Genomic DNA, 20346 nt, shown 5'->3' with positions numbered 1-20346 from the left:
CACACATCTCTCTCCCTCTCATGCACATAAAGAGTCTCTCTCTCTCTCTCAAACGTGTGGCTCAAAGGAAGACGCCCTAGGGCAAAGAGGATGCGGAAAAAGGACAGTCAGTCATCTTTTACTAGTGTTGACCACCGTTGACCTTTCAAGAATTGCAGATTGGGTTTGGTTACCTGTCCCATGCAGGTCACAATTTTTGGCACAAAAGTCGAGGTGATCTAACCTCTGGTTTGACCGGTATTGACTGCCCTAGTTTAAGGCTATAGTTGACTTCAGAAATATGCACTTTGACTGAACGTTTGACGTTGTTCTAGGTTTGTTTCTTCAAGAGTTCAAGAACAAGTTGACCAGAAATTGACCAAGTATTTTAGAGGTTAATTTCAGCTAGTTTGTACAATTTTTACTTTGTTGATCTAGGGTTTGTTGTTGCAGATATAAAATTACAGAATTCAGATATTGTACTATTTCTCTCTACTAAACTATTGAAGATAAAAGAATATTTGATCAAAGGGTTTCACAAATTTTGGGTTTGTCCCTGGCTAGCTGCCAGATCTTGCTTCTCTTGTCTTGGCTTGTTTTCAATTGATCATTTAATGTTCCATATTTACTTTACATAATGTATATGTGATCGCTAATCTATGGCTAATAAAAAGAAAAATAAGTAAATTTCTTTAAGCATAGAACATAGCATAATTTAACATGGTATCAGAGTTGAGGTGAAGACAAAGCCCAAGCAAGAGCAAGAGCAATCACCGAAGAGAAGGATTGGCAGATAGCCTTAAAATATGGGGTCCTCAACACACCTCTGTGCTAAAGACAAACTCTGTGAGAAGTCTGACTATCACGGATGGAAGATGTCTCTCAATATAACATTAGAATGGTAGAAAGTGTTGGACCATGTGAGAGGCAGAATTATTGAGCCTCCATCAAATGCATCTGCTGCTACTATGAACAAATGGACCAAGGGAGAAGTAAAAGAAGGGAAGATCATATGGGACTCTATCGACAAATACTTGGTGGCCTACTTTTCTGAGCTAAACACCTCCAAGGAAATCTATGATAGACTGGTGAGTTTATTTAAAGTTAATGATGTAAATCAAGTCTTGTTTCTTAGAAATAAGCTGAAGGAAATTAAGAAGGGAAAATACAAAAGTATGCAAGCATATTTATTAAGGACCACTAGGATCAAGAATGATATCCTATCTATTGGGGAAGTAATTCCTAACAGGGAAATGATACTCACAACTCTTGGAGGACTACCATCGGAATGATATATATTTAGGACTGCTCTTTTCAACAATAATGTAATTCCCACATTTGAGGAATTAATCGCGAGATGCATTCAAGAAGAAATAAGGATGGAAGAGTAAGAAATTCCCATGCTTAAAGGTCATCCTGATGCTTTTTGTTGTCATGCTAAAAGAAGAAGCAATTCTAGGGATAAATTCAAAGCAAAGGCTGGACCAAAGGGTGGAAAAAGAGGATGGTGTTACAATTGCAATAAACAGGTCACTATGTAAGGGAGTTCCCTGATAAAAGGTACCCACACCAGGATGATGATCAAAATCCCTCTCAAGGCAATCAATGAAATGGAAGGTCAAATGGAAAAGGCAAAAGAAATATCCAAAATCAAGGAAGAGGACAACCATTCAAGAAGGAAAGAAATTATAGGTATGAATCTAACACCATTAACAATAAGCAAGATGAATATTATTTACCAACAGCTCTATCTACCACTGCTCCCCCAGACTCGCTTGGAAATTGGCTTATTGATAGTGGTGCCTCAAGGCACTTCACTGGTTACAAAGAAGCTCTCTATAATCTGATAGAGAAGGAAACCAACCATGAAATTGTTCTTGGAGATAATTGAAAATATCCCATCAAAGGGGTTGGAGATGTCACTCTTAAATTGAATGAGGGTAATAAAATCCACCTACAAGATGTATTGTATGTACTTGATCTAAAAAAGAAACTGGTGTCCATTTCGGCTATGGAAGACAAAGGTTACAAGGTAGCCTTCAGCGATGGCAAGGTACATGTGCCAAAAAAGAATATTAAAGATGCCTTCACACTTGGGTTTTGAGTTGATTCATTATATCAGGTCAGAGGAAGTCTGCTAGGTGTCATGTCTTGTGACACATCTCTTCATTTTGAACTATGGCATCGAAGGTTTGCTTACATTCATTATAAAGCTCTACCCAATGTGAGACAAATGGTGACAAGGATGCCTGAATTCCAAGAAGAACAAGAAGGTGTATATCCTAGATGTGCCAAAGGAAAGCTTAAAAGGGGACCATTCCCCTCAAGCCAAAGTAAGACATCTGATATAGTGCAATTGGTTCACTCAGACATATCTAGTATGATGTCTATGAACTCCTTGGGAGGATATTCATATTACCTAAGTTTTACAGATGATTATTCTCTCAAGACTTGGATATACTTCTTGAAAAAGAAAGATGAAGTTCTCTCATTGTTTTGACACTTCAAAGACTTGATTGAGAATGAAACCGAGAAGAAGATCAACACCTTAAGGACTGATAATGGCACTGAATATGAATCCATTGAGTTTCATGACGTTTTCAATGAGGCTGGCACTAAGACGGAGACTACTGCGCCATATACTCATGAGCAGAATGGTGCGGCAGAAAGGAAGAACCATATGGCTGTGGAAGTTGTTTGTGCTATGCTCCATGATCAAAGACTTCTGAAGTTTTTATGGGTCGAAGCCACAAAAACCGCCGTATATGTACAAAACCAATGCCCTCATCAAGAATTGGGCTACAGGACTCCTAAATATTTTTTTACTGGTAAGAAACCTGATGTATGTCATTTTAGAATTTTTGGAATCCTATATATTTTCATGTGCTGAAGGAGAAAATGAATAAATTGGGTGCATCTAGAAATAAAGGAATCTTTGTGGGCTATACTGAAAATACTAAGGGCTATAAAGTCTATGTGGCTGGTCAAAGAGAAGTCGAGATTAGCCATGATGTCACTTTTTTCGAAGATATGGCTCTTAGCAAAGTAGGCAATCTTCCTACTCTAAGAGGATCTAAAGAAGCTGATACCAAGGAACTAGAGGAAAAGGAAGATGAGACAATTCATGATGTGGAAGAACCTATGAATCCTATTGATCCTCCTCCGCAAGAGACTTCCTCTTCTAGAAAGAGGCCTTCATGGCTTAAGGGGACACTTGATGATGCTGAAGGACACATTGCACCTCGAGGAACCTTCCGTGAATGTAAGAAGCAGAACATGTATTAGGGATACCTGATCATCATGAGCATGATCATCCAAAATGAGCCTTCATCATTCACAGATGTCGTCAAGCATCAAGTATGGAAGGATGCTATGGCCGACGAATATGAGTCCATTATGAAAAATGATGTATGGGATGTGGTCCCTAGACCCCAGGACAAAGCCATTGTCACTTCAAAAATATAGGGCTCCTTTTGTCATATGTGGCTTCTCCAAGAAGGAGGGTATAGAATATGATGAAATATTTGCACCTGTTTTCTGATATACCACCATTCGCTCAATCATAGCCCTTGCTACTTTACAAGGATGGGACCTACATCAGATGGATGTCAAGACTGTATTCTTACGTGGTTCGATCAAAGAGGAGGTATATGTGGAGCAACCCTAAGGATTTGAGATTTATGATCAATAATCTCATGTGTGCGGGTTGAATAAGGCCCTCTATGGTCTAAAGCAAGCACCTCGAGCATGGTGTGGGAGAATGGATAACTACTTGATGAAGCTGGGATTCACTAGAAGTGAAGCTGACCCTAACCTTTATTTTAAGGTTATATATGACAAGCCTTTCATACTGGTGCTTTATGTTGATGAGCTCTTTCTAACAGGTGCAGACCCTCTCATTCACGAATGTAAGAGGAAGCTAGCTTATGAGTTCAAGATGAAAGACCTAAGACCCATGTACTACTTCCTAAGACTGGAAGTCTAGCAGAAACCATGAGAGATTTTCCTATCTCAAGGAAAATATGTGGTGAAGATATTGGAAGGATTTGGCATGGTGGACTACAAACCTGTAACTACCTTGATGGAGTTTGACTTCAAGAAGTTAAGTGGTAGTGTTGCCCGACCTATTTTATGAAATGCTACCAAGTATCGTCAACTTGTCGTAGCATTAATGTTTTTGGTGAACTCCTGTCTAGATATATGTTTTGCAGTCAACACATTGAGTCAACATATGGTTTAGCCTCACCACTTACATTGGACTGGTGCCAAGAACCTCTTGAGGTATCTTCGTGGCATAATCACTCATGGTTGAGATACACTGCTGGAGATGTGATACTACTTGGGTATACTGATGCTGATTGGGCAAGCATTGTGGTGGATCGAAATAGCACTTCGTGTTGTTGTTTATCTTTGGGATCTACCTCGATATACTGGATGATCAGGAAGTAGAATTCCATGGCTTTAAGCACCATAGAGGTAGAGTACATTGCTGTTAGCATGGCCTCGTGTGAGGTAGTCTAGTCGCGAAAGCTCTTCAGTGAGCTATTTGGATTTACATTGGATACCATTGTGGTTCTATGTGACAACCAGAGCGAGATCCGTTTATCAGAAAATCCCATATTTCATGATCGATCCAAGCATATTGATATCAGGTACAGCTATATTCGAGATATGGTGCACCGATGACCAATAAGGCTCCAACATATTGGTACAGATGAATAGGTCGCTGACATTCTAGCAAAGCCACTATGAAAGGTCAAATTCCTGACTTTTTGAGAACAACTAGGTGTCATTCAGAGACCCTCTTATGAGAGTCGATTATGATGTATTGACCTCTGGGAGCTCAAGATGGGTGTGGGGTAATTCTTGGAGCAACATGTAACCACAGGGTGACTCACCATCTCGTGGAGTTGCACTATGTACAAGGTAAAGGTTCAACCTTCCCCTATGACACCGAGTGGTGAATGTGGAATAGGATGATTAGTTCTCCTTTGGGCCAGGATGATTCACTCTCCGTGGCGATTGTGGAGGAGGATGATTAGTTCTCTTGTAGGATAGGATGATTAGTTCTCTATGGCATCCATTGGAAAGGATGATTCATTCTCCTGTGGACAGGATGATTAGTTCTCCTATCGAGGCATCCTACCCATGCAGTTTGGGACTCATGGGAAGTACCTCTCATTTAATCAATGAGCAGGGAAATCAGGATAGGGACCATAGTAGTTCTATCGATGGACACAATATTATATCTACCGTACTCCCTATGCTAGGATGACCTTGATTTATCTGGGATTAGTGAGAGTGGTACACACTCTGAGACTCACTTCGGGTCAGTGCATGATGGTATGATACATCCTTGATCATTTCTTCTTCTTCATAGTTCAAGTAGAGTAGAGTAGAGTGGGGTCAACCTATACAGGACAATGCATTTGATGGATGGATAACAGTGACGATCTGACAAATTGCAGATGAAGTTCTCCCTAGTTGAGAGGAAGTGTTAAAATTGGCAACTAGGGCCAAAATCCATGTGGGTCACCTTATTTATGGGTGCTAATATTTTTCCTAGATTCCCCTCATCGAGAGTTGTAGGATTAATATAAATATCATCTGATTCCGATAAGTATTTATGAAGATATGAATTTATTTTGATTATGGAAGAATTGCCAAGCTGGCCAGCAACTTATGTAACCTCAGAAGCCCAACAATCATGTCTATTCAACCTCAACGTTTTGCATATCAATGCAAGGAGCATTCTCCCATTTGGACACTTCACTCTCACACACATCTCTCTCTCTCCCTCTTGCGCAAAAAGAGTCTTTCTCTCTCTCAGGCATGTGGCTAAAAGGAAGATGTTCTAGGGCAAAGAGGACACAGAAAAAGGACAAGTCATCTTTGACCAACATTGACCAGCGTTGACCTTTCAAGGAGAGCGGATTGGGTGTGGTTACCTCTCCTAGGCAGGTCGCAATTTTTGGCACAAAAATCAAGGTGATCTGACCTCTGGTTTGACTGGTATTGACTACCCTAGTTTAGGGTCACAATCGAGTTTAGAAATCTGCACTTTGACTGAATTTTTTTAGGCTGTTGTAGGGTTGTTTCTTTAGGTTGTTCAAGGATAAGTTGACGAGAGATTGACCAAGTATTTTAGAGGTTAATTTCAGCTAGTTTGAACAAGTTTGACTTTGTTGATGTAGGGTTTGTTGTCGCTGATATAAAATTACAGAATGCAAATTTTGTATTATTTCTCTCTGTTGAACTATTGAAGATAAAAGAAGATTTGATCGAAGGGATTCCCCAATTTGGGGTTTGTGCCTCGATAGCTACCAAATCTTGTGTATCTTGTCTTGTCTTGTTTTCGGTTGATCATTTAATGTTCTATCTGCACTTTACTTAATGTATATGTGATTGCTAATTTGTGGCTAATAAAATGAAAAATAAGTAAATTGCTCTAAGGATAGTACATACCATAATTTAACATTTTGTCATTCACTTGTTCAATCATTGTCTATCTGATAGGATTGTGTTGTTTAGTCGCTTAAGGGGTTGCACAGTGTCTAGTGGTAGAGGATTGTGTAGTTCCTAGAGGCAAGGATATCAATAAATGCTAGATTATTATAGGAGTTGGCTTGTATTGAAAAGGGAGTTTAATTTTCATCAGGAGTTGTGCAACTGCCATTGACAAGACTCAATCATCATCAAAACAACCTAACTAAGACATCACATAATAATTTCATAAAAGAATAAGTCATTGTAATCATGAGGAATAATTGATGACATTGAAAATAATAGTTCTTATAGATAAAAGTTACGCTCCAAAATTGAATCATAGGAAAAAATTTGGAGGGATTTTCTAGCAGCCATTATAACAATTGTCTGCAACTCCAACAAATATTTCTTGGAATTAAAATTACAATTTTAAGTTGTCTAGGCTATGCAATCCAAGCAACCATGAAATTTTCAAAGATTTGAAACCATTTATGCAATAAAAAATGCAATATATTGAATTGTGTAGATCCACCTTAACGAGAGATCAAGGGCCCAAATGGATCAAACCTCTTATGGTGTAAGTCTTTCCTCAATTTTTACATCCTTAAAAAATTTGCGCCTTAATCAATCCCTCTAGGTTCTTATTAGATCCATGATTAAGATAAATTTATGTTAGTCATTATATCCTATAGTTCTATGGATAAACTATTACCACTTGTAAGATTCAATAATAACTAATAATGTAACTAAAATATTTTTTTAATACATTCATCATAACTATTTCTTTCACAATACATAAGATGTACAATTTTCTTAATATTATCCTCATAACAAAAACTATTCATTACTTTTGGATGCAAATTGTTATCAATGAGCTTGTAACATACATCTCCAAACCTTCTTATGCTTAATTTTCTTGTGACAATAAAGGTTCCTTTATAAGAAATCAGATTATGATTCTTGTGCAGATTCTTCCATAAATTGTATTGGAGTTGGTTATGTCTGTGTGGAAATGCTTTGATGAAACTATTTATTTTGGTCATGTCAAAGTAAATATCCAAAAATTTATGACAAAGATTTCTTATGAGATTTTTAAAATATTTATAAATCCAAATCAAATAACTTTTATAACATTTGTCCCTATTTGTTAATTATATTTCCAAAATATTCTTAAATCTACAATCGAATTACATCCAAATATTCACTCGAAAAAAAATTTGGCTCTTCATTTTATAGCCTTGATGATAGTAAGCATCGATGATTACACTATACTCTATATTGGACAAGCGCTATATACAAAGTACTGTGTGTACCTACTCAAGAAAGGAATTTTAAATACACTCTATATTGGACAAACACTATACACAAAGTACTATGTATACTTATTCAAGAAAGGAATTTGAAATTAATATTAAGTGTCAAAGGGAAATTTGATGACGGCTATTTATTTTTTGTGTCGGTCCTTTTATGTTTTATGTAGAGTGAGTATTAATTTTCTTGTTATAAGCAAATCTTGTATAACAATTGAGAGCTACACTTATGGTAGTCACCTTCAAAAGAAGAAAGAATAATAACTCAATAGTGAGGCTCTATAGAACTAAAAATGAATAGCGATTCAAGTACTTCTGGAAAAGCACAACTAAGTAAAAGTGACTCTCCGAATACAATATTTTCTAAATTAGAGAAGAATAACAAGTAAAAATAAAAATATGGTGAATGAGATTTTATTTTATATCAAGACTTCATTTGCAGCTAGACACTATAGAGTAATATCAAACATATGTTAAACCCTTAAGTAATGTCTATCTTAAAAATATGTAATTATATAACTTAATTTTTGCATATTTCGATGCCATTTTCAGCAAGGTTGGTTATGTATAACTGTTTATTTCACATATACAACTATCAATGTCTAAATGGGAAATAATTTTTCTAAACATTAAGAATGCAATCTAGGATCACCCATAACTCTTTCACTTATAGGTTGTGAAGGTTCTTACTCGGGATATAATGGTTGGAGAGAAATTAGCTATTGTTATTGAATGTACACATATACAATAAATTCCTATTTTTAATAAAAATGAATAGGGAGCACTTTCCCGATTCTATAATTGTTGTTAAAAAGGTAAATAATTTATGAAATGTATATCAACAATGTGGATCTAAAGCATGATACTACAATATTTCTACATATTATCTTGTGTTTATAAACTTTGATTGAGTGAGTCTTTGTATGTAAATTAGTTATTAGTAAACTACTCCTTAATGTTGTTTATGATGGGCACCATAAATAATTAAAATTAAAATCTATAGTTTGAAATTTCAAAATTTTTGGTTGAAGTCAAATATTTTTAGAAAGAAAAAAAAAGGTTCCATACAACTTCAAATTCTAGTGCTGTACTAGACTTAATGATATTGAGAACCGAACATTGTAACAAAGACATTGTTTTTGAAAAATAGTGTAGATGAACCTGGAATAATGCTTATATTAGAATGTAGGAGAATTTTGTTTGTTATTGTTTAAAGTCTTTTGAGAGATTTTCTCAACCATATTCTCATGTCTTAAAAACTGTAAGATTGCATAACCACTATTTATGTGCCTTGTAATTTGTTTTTGTAAAAACATACTAATTGATATTTGAGTAAGCATCTTTGTTTGTCCATCAATTTTTCTTGTTTGTATGAGAGCCCATATAGACTTAACTCTAACTCCCTCAAGAAAGGGCCCAAGAAAAGGCCCAATAAGATGGAAGAGATGCCCAATTATATTTTTTTTTATACACATTAGTGCAGAGTTGTGTCGGAGTGATTTGGATGGATCTGTACGTGTGTTTTGTCTTTTTCTTTTATGTGTCGAAGGAGGTAAACTCAACAAAGTTTATCCTGGGAGTACGTTTCTAAAGCCTGAGAAAAATCCATAGATAAAAAAATAGAAACAAAGTTTATCCAGGGAACAATGGGAGTACGTTTCTAAAGCCTCAGAGCAATCCATAGATAAAATAGTAGAAACTTGTGCCACATGTTCAAAGAGAAATGCATACTTCCTATTTTCTAGGGCTATGCAGTTTATTTATTGTGGGAGACTATGCAGTCCACTAGGAGAAAGGACTGTGAAATTCCGACTGACAAAGGATTGGGTAGTTCACTGGCTAAGTGGATTATGCAGTTTTGGCTGTCATTGGGTAGTTCACTCGGTAAGTGGATTATGAGGTTTGGCCGTCAGTGAAGGATTGTGTCGTTCACTTGGTCAATCATTGTCTATTTGATAGGATTGTGCTGTTCAGTCCCTTAAGGGGTTGCAAAGTGTCTATTTCCTTTCATAGATATGGGTTCCTCTGCGGGATGTACACTCCATTCAATATGAGATCCAACAATATGTCGCCCAACCATTCGGGGTGAAAATAGATGGCTATTATGTCGAAAATCTGTCACTCTGAATCTCTTTGTGCACGTTTCAAACAAACAGCCCTAAAACATAGTCATAGAGAGTCTGCAGTACTAAATCCAAACATTGATATTTTCACCGCCATACAGAGGAATACCGGGTAGCTTCCACAAAATTCTTCGTAACTTTTAACTACTTCAAAATATAATAATCTTAACTTTCAAACCATTAAATTATCTCAAAATAAATAAATTTACTTGCAGTGCGCATAGAAATTCAAGAACCATAATAATTTTAACTTTCAAACCATTAAATTATCTCAAAATAACCATATCAAAACTGGTTTAAAAACTGGTTCAAAAGTGGTTCAAAACTGGTTTAAACAGCCACATCAAAACTGGTTCAAAAGTGGTTCAAAACTGGTTTAAACAGCCACATCAAAACTGGTTCAAACAACCATATCAAAACTGGTTTAAAGAAGTCAATGGTATAATGTTTCGTCCATAGCTTGCGGTTTAAACAACTAATGCTTTGCCATTACTTTCGGGCGATGAATGTCGAGCCGTGAATGTATTAGCTGCTGCTATAGTTAGCTGCTGAAACTCTTGCGCAGGAGGGGCACATCGCAATCCTGGCTTTCAGTTCCTCCACCTCTATCTGCAGTTTTCTCTTGTCGTCTTCGGTTTGCTTCAGCTTCGACCTAAAAACAAATTCATAACATTTTGATTAACTTATAACAAAAAAATGTCAATAAAATAATCTTCAGAACAGAAATCTGTCAATACAATAGGATCTCCATCGGATGAAAACTTTTCCGAATTATAATTTGCTGGAATTTTAATTTCCAAGTCACAATGCAACTTTCCAGGCCAAATTATGTACCTGTTAATTCCAAAGAGAGAATTTGGATGATTGATGTTGACATGCAAAATACAATGAATGAATAAAGGACAAGGACATGAGGTAACCTTGCTCGTCTATTCTGAAACCACACGTCAACTTGACGAGTACGGAGATTTAGCTCATGCGCTAACTCTACCTTTTGCACCTGCGCAACCACAAACAACGATAGAGCACCAAGAGGTCACCGCACCCGAAATCATGAAACGATAGAGCACCAAGATGTAAGTGAATACTGTGAAGAGAGACTTACTGGTTCGGGCGCCCTGTTCTTTTGGAAACTTACTGGTGCGGTCTTACTGGTTCGGAGCGCTCGGTTCTCCGGCTGATCTCTTGCTACTTCCTTCAGAAAGCCCCAGACCTAACTGCAGAGGATGTCCATTCACATTTGAGAGCCCCAGGCTTAGAGAAAGCCCTGCGCTGCTATCCTCATCCATATCCCTTTGTTTCATTAAGGTTTCAAAAGAGTGGAAGGAGATATAAAGAACCAGAGAATGTGCCCTGACTCAATCTTTGTCAGTGATCATCACGATAAATTTAGACTGGTAAAATGGTAACAGGGTTGACCAAGTAAGACCGCGTTTACATTATTGCCAATGAAAACCCCATCGTTTCGGGAACCAGTTAAAAGGATTCTGTCGAAGAAGAAAGAAGGGATCCAAATAGTATTAAATTTTAATTATAAGATATAGTAATAATAATAATACAGTAGTGGTTATTATTTTTTTAGTAATTATAAAATTTTATTATTATATTTTAAGTTTTTAATGATTTTGAATATTTTTTATTTTAGAAAATGGGAATTAATAAATTTTTTTTGTGATTATTAATATAAAAGTATTTATAGGTTTGTTTTTTTATATCAGTGGGGAATTCAATTTGGTAAGCAAGTTAATATCCATCATACCCATGACAAAACCCTAAATTTAATTTTATTTGAAAATGTAGTTTTTTGCAACACCACAAATTATCTTTGAACAATATTTTCATTACTATCAATATCTTACAAAGTGGATTTTTCCTTGAATCTCCAATGATTTAATCAAGATATGGCCTCCTTATGTCAATTGGGTTTTAGCAAGAGATGGTTCTCAGTGATGTTTAAGGAAATTTTAGAAATCCTTTTTCCTTCCATGGTTTTTATTTAGTTCTTCTACATTAGATAAGTAGTCATATCTGTATCATCTTTCTATAAGAAAGATCCAATTAAGTGTATTTCTTTTAATTTTGATGTCACCTGTTAAGAAAAGCCTCAAAATTTGCTTGTTATTTTTTCTTATTTCTCTGTATCATCTTCCTATAAGAACGATCCAGTTAAGTGTATTTCCTTTAATTTTGATGTCACCTATTAAGAAAAGCCTCAAAATTTGCTTGTTAGTTTTTCTTATTTCTCTAGAGATGTCGGATCCCCAAACATTATAGCCGTATGAAACTAATACATGTCATGAGTCTTAAAGACAAGTTTGAAAGGTGTATTTTTCTTTTAATTGTTTTGGAAGCCATAATATTACTTCCTAGTGCATTTACCCATTTCCCAATAATATGCTAGTAAATGTTAGGATGTAAGTTAACATTGAGATATAAATGTTAGGATGTAAGTTAACATTGAGATATTTGTGTGGCGGCATCGTTTCCTTCAAAGTTAACATATCATTTAAAAAATTAATCAGCATATGTGATCTTTCTAAATTTTTAATTTTTATCATTTATTTTTCTACTTCTAAAAATGATACTTCTACTAATGTACGAATCCTTCCAAATTATTAATTACTTATCATGATCATGACCTTTAATTATTATTTTTCCACTTCTAAAAGTGATAATGTACGAATGTGTTAATCTTTCATTCTTAGTTGCTTGTTACGATCATGGTGACACCTCAACATTATAACAATATAATGAAGTAATCATCTAAATTAAATAGGTAGTAAACACTAATAAGCACATATTTATGATAAACATCAACACATTCAAATTTTAAAACAAAAAACATCTTCCTCAAAAAAAAGAGAGAAGATATAACAAATGTATGTAATATTTTATTAATAAAATATATTATCGTCATAAAATTTTATTTATTTTATCTATAAATAAATAATCTAGTAGCCTTTAAGTGGCATTTTTTGGAAAGTTTTCAAGTTTAAAGTGTTGAATCCATATATATATAATAGAAAGACCAGTTTCAACAACACAATTCAAGATTTTGCCACACTTTATTTTTATCAATTTTTGACTAAAAATCCACCAAAAACTAATACTTAAATCTACTCCCATTAAAAATAATAATTATCAATATTTAATAAAATCAATTTCCACTCATTAAATTTTAAACCATCTTTTTAAATTATTTAATTTATTTTAAATTCCTCTATTATATTGTAATTATTACTCAATTGACCACGTACGCCAAGCATTACATTATTCCAAAAAAGAAACACCCTTCAATTAATTAACGGAATTTCTTTCTTGTGCGAGAAGATCCAATAAAACCGTCCAATAATTATTAAATTTAATTTTAAAACACCGAATTATTATTATTTTATTTTATATATTAATTTTTATATTTTATTAAATTTAATTATAATTTAAATCATTATTAATAACGTAGTGGTGGTTAATTTTTAGTAAGATTATTTTTTATTTATTAAATTTGAATCCGACCATTTGTTTTATTTTTATTTTTAATATTTTTTTAAGTTGAATTAACAAGTGTGAATATTTTTAACTTTTAAATTTGGGATTGATAATTTTTTTTAGTTATTATTTTAAAAATTATTTGACAAAGCCCTATTTCACTACCTCTTAGTAATATTTTAATTCTATTTGATCCTCTAATTCTTTACAAGACACTAGTTGATCTTTAATTTAAATGAACAATATTCTTATTAATCTCAATATTATACAAAGTGACTTCTTCCTTGAATCCCTAATGGTTTAGTCAAGATTTGACATCTTTATGCTAATAGAGTTTTAGGAAGAGGTGGGAAGAAGTGTTTCTCGGTAGAGCTTAAGGTAATGTTAAGATGTTTTTTTTTTTTTTTTTCTTTCATGGTTTTTATCTAGCTCTTGTACATTAGATAATTAGTAATACTTATGTCATCAATGGAGAAAGACGCATTTTCCATAGGAATACCTAATGTAATGTGTTTTCTTTAATTTTAACTTTATATGTTAAGAAAAGCATTAGAATTTGCTTAATATTTCCCCATAATTCCCCGAGCCCCATAATCATATAGTGATAAGTCTCAAAAAAAAGTTACATTTTATCCCACTGTCAAAGGTCCTTTTTTTCTCTATCCTCTTCCATGCAAGGGTAATCATTCCACCCGATTTCTTGGTAATAAAGTTAAAGATGATATTATGATGTATATTATCTTTTAGATAGTTATATGATGTCACTCTCTCCATGGTTTTGTTGTCATTTAGAAAATTAACTTTAATTATCATTGTCAATATTTCAATATTAACACTTATTCTTCTCATTGTATAAGTGATACTTGTACTAATGTATAAATCATGACGACACCTCAAAATGATTGAAGAATCTATGAAATAGAAAGGGTTATATAGGAGTGGAGAATGGCGGATGGATGCAAAGTGCAACCTCTCTCCTCAACCTTGATCAGTCATTATGACAATCACTATTGACTCATAAAATAATAAAAGGTTGAGCAAGTAAGAAAAGTTTTACATTATTCCAAAAGCATGGTTTAGACAATAAATTTAAACTATAAAATTATATCATTATATATATATATATATATATATATATATATATATATATATATATATATATATATACTTTTAACTAATTACAATATTAAGATTTTGTCAAAGTTTCGAACCAATAATGTGGTTGATCATTATAATAAGGTGAGAAATTAATAGGCGGCCTCTGCGAGGGGTTTTTCGTGCGGTCAGGGTTTGGTTAGGGATTCTGTAACCCTACAGACACAGGTTCCCGCACCGTATCTCCTTTACCGCCTTATTGTCGCTGGTAACTTACTCCGTTCTCCTTACCTGCGCATCCGTCGTTCGATGCTCATCCCCGCCTGTCGCCGTCCAGATTCTCGTCACTTGGACACTCGTTATCCTGAAGCAGTATTCCGTCTCTATCCGGGTATTCGTATTCTCAGGTGTTATCTTGCTTACCAGCTGTTGTTTATCGTTTACCTTAGCGGTGGTTTCTACATTCTACCGCTACTTGTCGTTATCGCCGGGATTCTTTGCACCGCTTTCACCGTTCCAAGGAGCTGTTAACTATGGAGGACCTGGAGACTGTGGACTACTCTGCTGACCCCTTGGAAGGGGTCTCGATCTGGTGTACCCCCAATGCCAGCTCAGAAGGTATGTTTTATGATGATTTTTCAGGGGTTTACTCACAGTTTTCACATGGTGAATCCTCCAGATCCTTGCCGGTGGTTCTACCGGACGAACCCCCCACCTGGCCAGCCCTCTCGACGCCTCCTCACTCTCCGGCGACCCTAGGGTTTGTGGCTGGTACCTTAAACCCCTCCCTAGGGTTAACCCCACCGACTGTCGGTTCATCTCTCCACTATCCGCATAAACCTAACCTGGTTCTTGCCTCATCTGGTCCAGTGGGTTACCTTGGTCCCTCGTCCGGCAGCTTCTCCTCCGTACCCCCTCTATCGGGTCCCATATCAGGTACTTCTCACGTTCCTTCTGCTGGATACCCTGCATCTTTTCAGCCATCAGTCCATGCTCATCCCCCCCCTCCGACATCTAACTCTCAGCGGAATCCTCCTCCCCCTGCAGGCCCTAGAAGGAAAACTAAATGCTTCAAGTCACGAGAAGCTGATTATTTTCTCAGACTGGAAGAGGACATTCAGTGGGGCGAAGCAATGGATTTTGCGGACCGGGTTTTGGTCGGGCGCATCAGGGGACGCAATTATACGGTGGCACGCTTGAAGGCTTGGGCTTCTGAGATTTGGGGGCATCATTTGGTTGATATTCCGTTTGTGCAAACATTTGTGAGGGGATGGTTTGCACTTCGGTTCGCGCGTGCCGATCACACTAACTGGGTTTTGTCCTCACACTGGCACTTTGACCATGCGCCTGTGCTGCTCAAGCGATGGACACCCTTATTTGATCCTGAGACGGAGCAGATTGGGGTTGGCCCTATCTGGATTCGACTCCCTGGACTTCCCCTACTGTTATAGACATTTTTGTGCCTGACAGCATGGAGCATAAAATGTCAATAAAATGAGGGATCCAAATTCCCTAAACATGTTGTTCTTACCCTTATAGGAACAAGGTCAGCAAACCACAGCACTGAAAATCAGTTCTCCACCTGAAAACACTCAAAAACAGGCTATTTCTGGATCATGTCAGCTGCTCCACTGAGCATCTGCGCTGAATGTCAACTGCTCCTCCTTGTACCTGAGTTGAAGGTCAAAATTAATGAAGGCTACCTGCGCTGGGCGAGATTGGCCAAGTGGCACAGTCATTCTGCAAGGTGTCAACTGCCCAGGAAGCTTCCAAACTGACACTTGGGTCAAGGAATTCGCCTAGTGATGAGTAAGAGGGTCTTGATCTCCAAGTGGAAGCAAGATTCTCCAAGTGGACTCAAGAACTGAAGATTAATTAAAGTGGGAGAGGACACAAGTCAGCTTCAGGCCAGTCTCAAGATGACTCATCCTTTCTCCAAAACCATATATATAGATCTCTCTCATGAGGTCTAGGGAGGCTGGAATTTTGTGCAAGTAAGGAAGTGCTGTTGGTTTGAGTATAGAGCTATTGGGTGTTTTGCTTGAAGGAGGTGAAGAGGAGATTTCTTTCAGCTGGGAGGTGTTGCTGGATTGGACCTATTATGGTTGTAACTCTCTCAGAACTTTACTTCTCTTATCAATAAAGTATTTGAGGTTCTTCTATATGCATGTGTCTTGATGATGAATTGATGCTTGTATATTTGGTTTATGCTAATCCTTAAATCGATTATGGATGCATGCTTCTTGTAGTTTCCTTTTCTTGTGCTTTTACAGGATCTTTGTGTAGCTGGGCCGGTGAAAGAGCAAGGAGCTAGGAGCAAGCAACAAGGAGTGAAGACTGGATCGACTATTAGCGCAAGATAACGGTTAGTAGATCATCCTTTTCTTCCCTCTCTCATCTCATAAAGAAGAATTCTTGAATAGCTTTGCATTCAGTTGTTGCTGAGGTACTATCACCCTTAGAGTGGGATAGGGGCATTCTGCATTAGATACTTTTCCCAACAACAAATTGGCGACTCCACTGGGGACCGTATCTTGTTGGTTGTTTGTGTTTCTTGCTATTCATTTCATAAACAAAGGGAGTACCAAATCGAACTGTATTTGGATCTATCAAATACAAAGTAGAGGGCAGCTACTCTAGCTCAGTTTTCTGGTCAAGTTTATGATTTGAAGAGTTGATCCACAAGGACTCTAATAAGCTCTTAGTGATAGCTTTTCATCCTCCTTTACATCCCTTAGTGTGTCCTTGACTGATAGCTTCTGATTTGAGCAAAAACTGTGAATTTTTGAGCAATCTGTGACCCGGAAACCAAGCCGGACGAAAGTCTCGTTCTTCAGTGCAGGCTGTACAAAGGCTGTCTGCATTTCAGCGCAGTTCCCGAAGTGTCTACCTGCGCTGAAGGTCAAACAGGCAATGTTAAACCTGCGCTGGACCAGTCTTGGCTTGAGCTACTGGGGTTTCCTGCTGTGTCTTGCCTTGTTTTCACTCTTGTTTTTGTTGTTTGTTGCCAGTCAGTGGGCCTATCTGAAACCATCTTCCTTTTTCATTATTCCGCCTCAGTTGTATAAAGAAACTGTGTTTGTTCTTTTGTATTTCTTGTGTCATTTACAGTTTCCCATAACGAAAGTGAACCAGTCTTGCATTGACCTCTTAGATCTAGACCTGTGATTAAGTGTCGTTCTGATCTTAAGAGTTAGTTTATTTGCTGTTCATAGCTGATTGAGTTTGTCGCTTTCGTTATATGGTTTGGATTTATATATTTCTAAGTGTCGAAACAAGTGAATCGTAAGGTGTCTTTCGATTTTGGACAAACTTGTTTGCTTTCGCTTGAAATTGAATTCAAAGTTATACAACAGCTTTCTTTTTGCATTTCATCAACATTAAGAAAGAGAAAAGAAATACTTGCATTGTGCATGTGCATTATGACAGTTTGCATGTTGATTTAGAAAATGCATTAGTGTGTGCTCTATGATCTGTGTGAAAAGGTGTTATCTTCCTTCTCCCTCAGTAGTTAAGGTTTTCAAAGTTGAAAGATTGAAAAGCTTGCTTATCATCTTAGATTGCATTCAGGAGTGTTACTATACATCTCGTGGTGATCCATAAAGGCAAACTGCTAAACAAGATCAACCTTAAAATAAATTGAATTTACATAACAACGCATTGAAACATAACGCAAACATCTAGAGGTCTAAGCTAGAGACGTGTTCTGGCGTCGTTAAACGTGATATCTTAGCGTTGAGTGGTTGGGTGATTCCTCCACGGTGAAGCGATAAGTATCAATACGGACATGCGCTCCCACGTACCGTCGCGTATATATTGGGAGACCCCTATAGGATCAAAGCCTTTATCCATAGGAAACCGTGTCGGCCGCCCTACTGATCGCAATGCAGTGAACACAGCATTCACGAAGATCGACCACTCGTACCGTAAAACGTATTCTGTGGTTTTGCGAAAGGTTTGGCACACCCTCTGCCTAGAACTCCAGAGCAGTTTCTTTTGGCCTTTTTCAAACTCTATAACTGAAAAAGTCCAACCGAGCATTTGTCACTTCGGGCTCGTTAATACATCGAAGGAAACTAGAGTCATCTTTAGCTTTTTCTCGACTCTTAAAAAGTGAAAAAGCAAGTTGTGTTTAAGCGTCGTTATAAAAATTTATTTTAAACGGAACATAATCACCTCCTATTCCCGCGTTGATCTTTTAGTTGAGAACATGGAATGCCCCAACCAAGGAACTTCACATGATGGAAATCCTGGTCCTTTCTCCTCTTGGGGAGAAGTTGGTGCGCCCCACATGGCCACATTGTCGCTTCCAGGACTGACAATTGGCCTGCCTGTTTGGCTATTCTCAACTAATGTAGTTCAGAACACCATGGTTCCTGAGCAGTCGAGTCAACAGTTAGATGAGTCTAGAGCCTCCCACCAGCCTTCTACTTCCTCTAACCCTTCCTCCAATCCTTCATCTTCGAAAGGTAAAGCCGGCAAAAGCCAAGCTCCCACGGAGAAGAAGGAAAAGAAGAAGAAAGAGACGAAGAAGAAGGAGCCTAAGGCGACTGGGGGCAAGCAAAAGACATCTAACAAAAACCCACACACAGCACAGACCGGGCCTAAATCGCCATGTGTCATATGTAGAGGAGACCATTTCCATAGAGATTGTCCCTGTATTCCCCGGATACTAAGGGACTGGTCCCCTCGATTGCACAATTCGGAAGCTTCAACCTCTGATAGCCAGGTTGAGTGCCTTCCGTCAACCATCGAAAGTGAAGGATCAAGACAAAAAGGGGGAGCAAAATCCCCCTGTAGACTGTGTGAAGGCGATCATGCCATCCACCGTTGTCCCTTCTTAGACGAAGGGAAGAGAGTTTTGGAAGATCGTCCGGTTTCACCGTTGAGACTTCCTCCTGGATACAAAAAACTCGTGCCAAGTCCTTCGTTGGTTGAAAACACAGCTGGCTCGCTCAAGTGGTCAGCTGAAGCGTCAGTCATTGAAAATGAACCTACTGAATCCAGACCAGACGAAAGTATAAAGGTCGATACGGCAGTTGACCCGGTTCTTCCTTCAGAGGTTTCATCCTCAAATGACACCGTCACTGAAGATTCATCTTCAAATGACACCCTCACGGAAGAGAATAAGGATGACACCATCCAGATTCTTTTCATCAGCATAGATTCTGATGAGCATCAGGGCAATGTGCCCACTCCTTTATCGCAGATAGGAACATCGTCAGGATCGTATCCGGCCGTGTATTCGGTCCCACCACCAAGCAGCCTGGTTGTGTCCTTTGATTGGAACCAACTGGGCAGACCCCGGTTACCAGCCAGTATACCATTCAGAATCATAGTCCAAATTTATAGAATGGTGATGGCTGGAACTATCATTGATGAAGGGGCATCTGTGAGTATCCTTTCCTCTGTTGCTTGGAAAGCACTGGGTTCCCCGACGCTTTTTCCTGAGATAAGGAATCTCTCGGGCTTTGATAAAGGAACCAGTCGACCGTTAGGGATCCTCCCCAATGTGCCTGTTACATTGAAAGGGAAGACCGTTCAAATGAACGTGATGGTCGTTCAAGGACCCGTGGATTATAACCTACTCCTTGGACGGGACTATATATATTGCATGGGAGCTATAGTCTCCTCACTCTTTAGAGTAATGTGTTTTCCACACAAAGGAAGAGTGGTCAAGCTCGTAGACCAACTTTCATTTCCGGGATCACGCATCGCAAATAGTCAAATACCAACCCTTAATGGTCTATTTACTCAAGAAATGTCTCCACCCCCAGTCCTCCTTCCCGATGAATGCGAGTAATTCAGAAAGATGGGACTGGAACCCAAGGGCATGCATCCTGGTCTGCTTCGGGCAGAGGAAACCT

This window comes from Pinus tabuliformis, chromosome 8, assembly GCF_031772625.1.
Source record: "Pinus tabuliformis cultivar Carrire ecotype Pingquan chromosome 8, CPIR1, whole genome shotgun sequence".
Taxonomy (NCBI): domain Eukaryota; kingdom Viridiplantae; phylum Streptophyta; class Pinopsida; order Pinales; family Pinaceae; genus Pinus; species Pinus tabuliformis.
Note: the sequence above shows the minus strand (reverse complement) of the source record.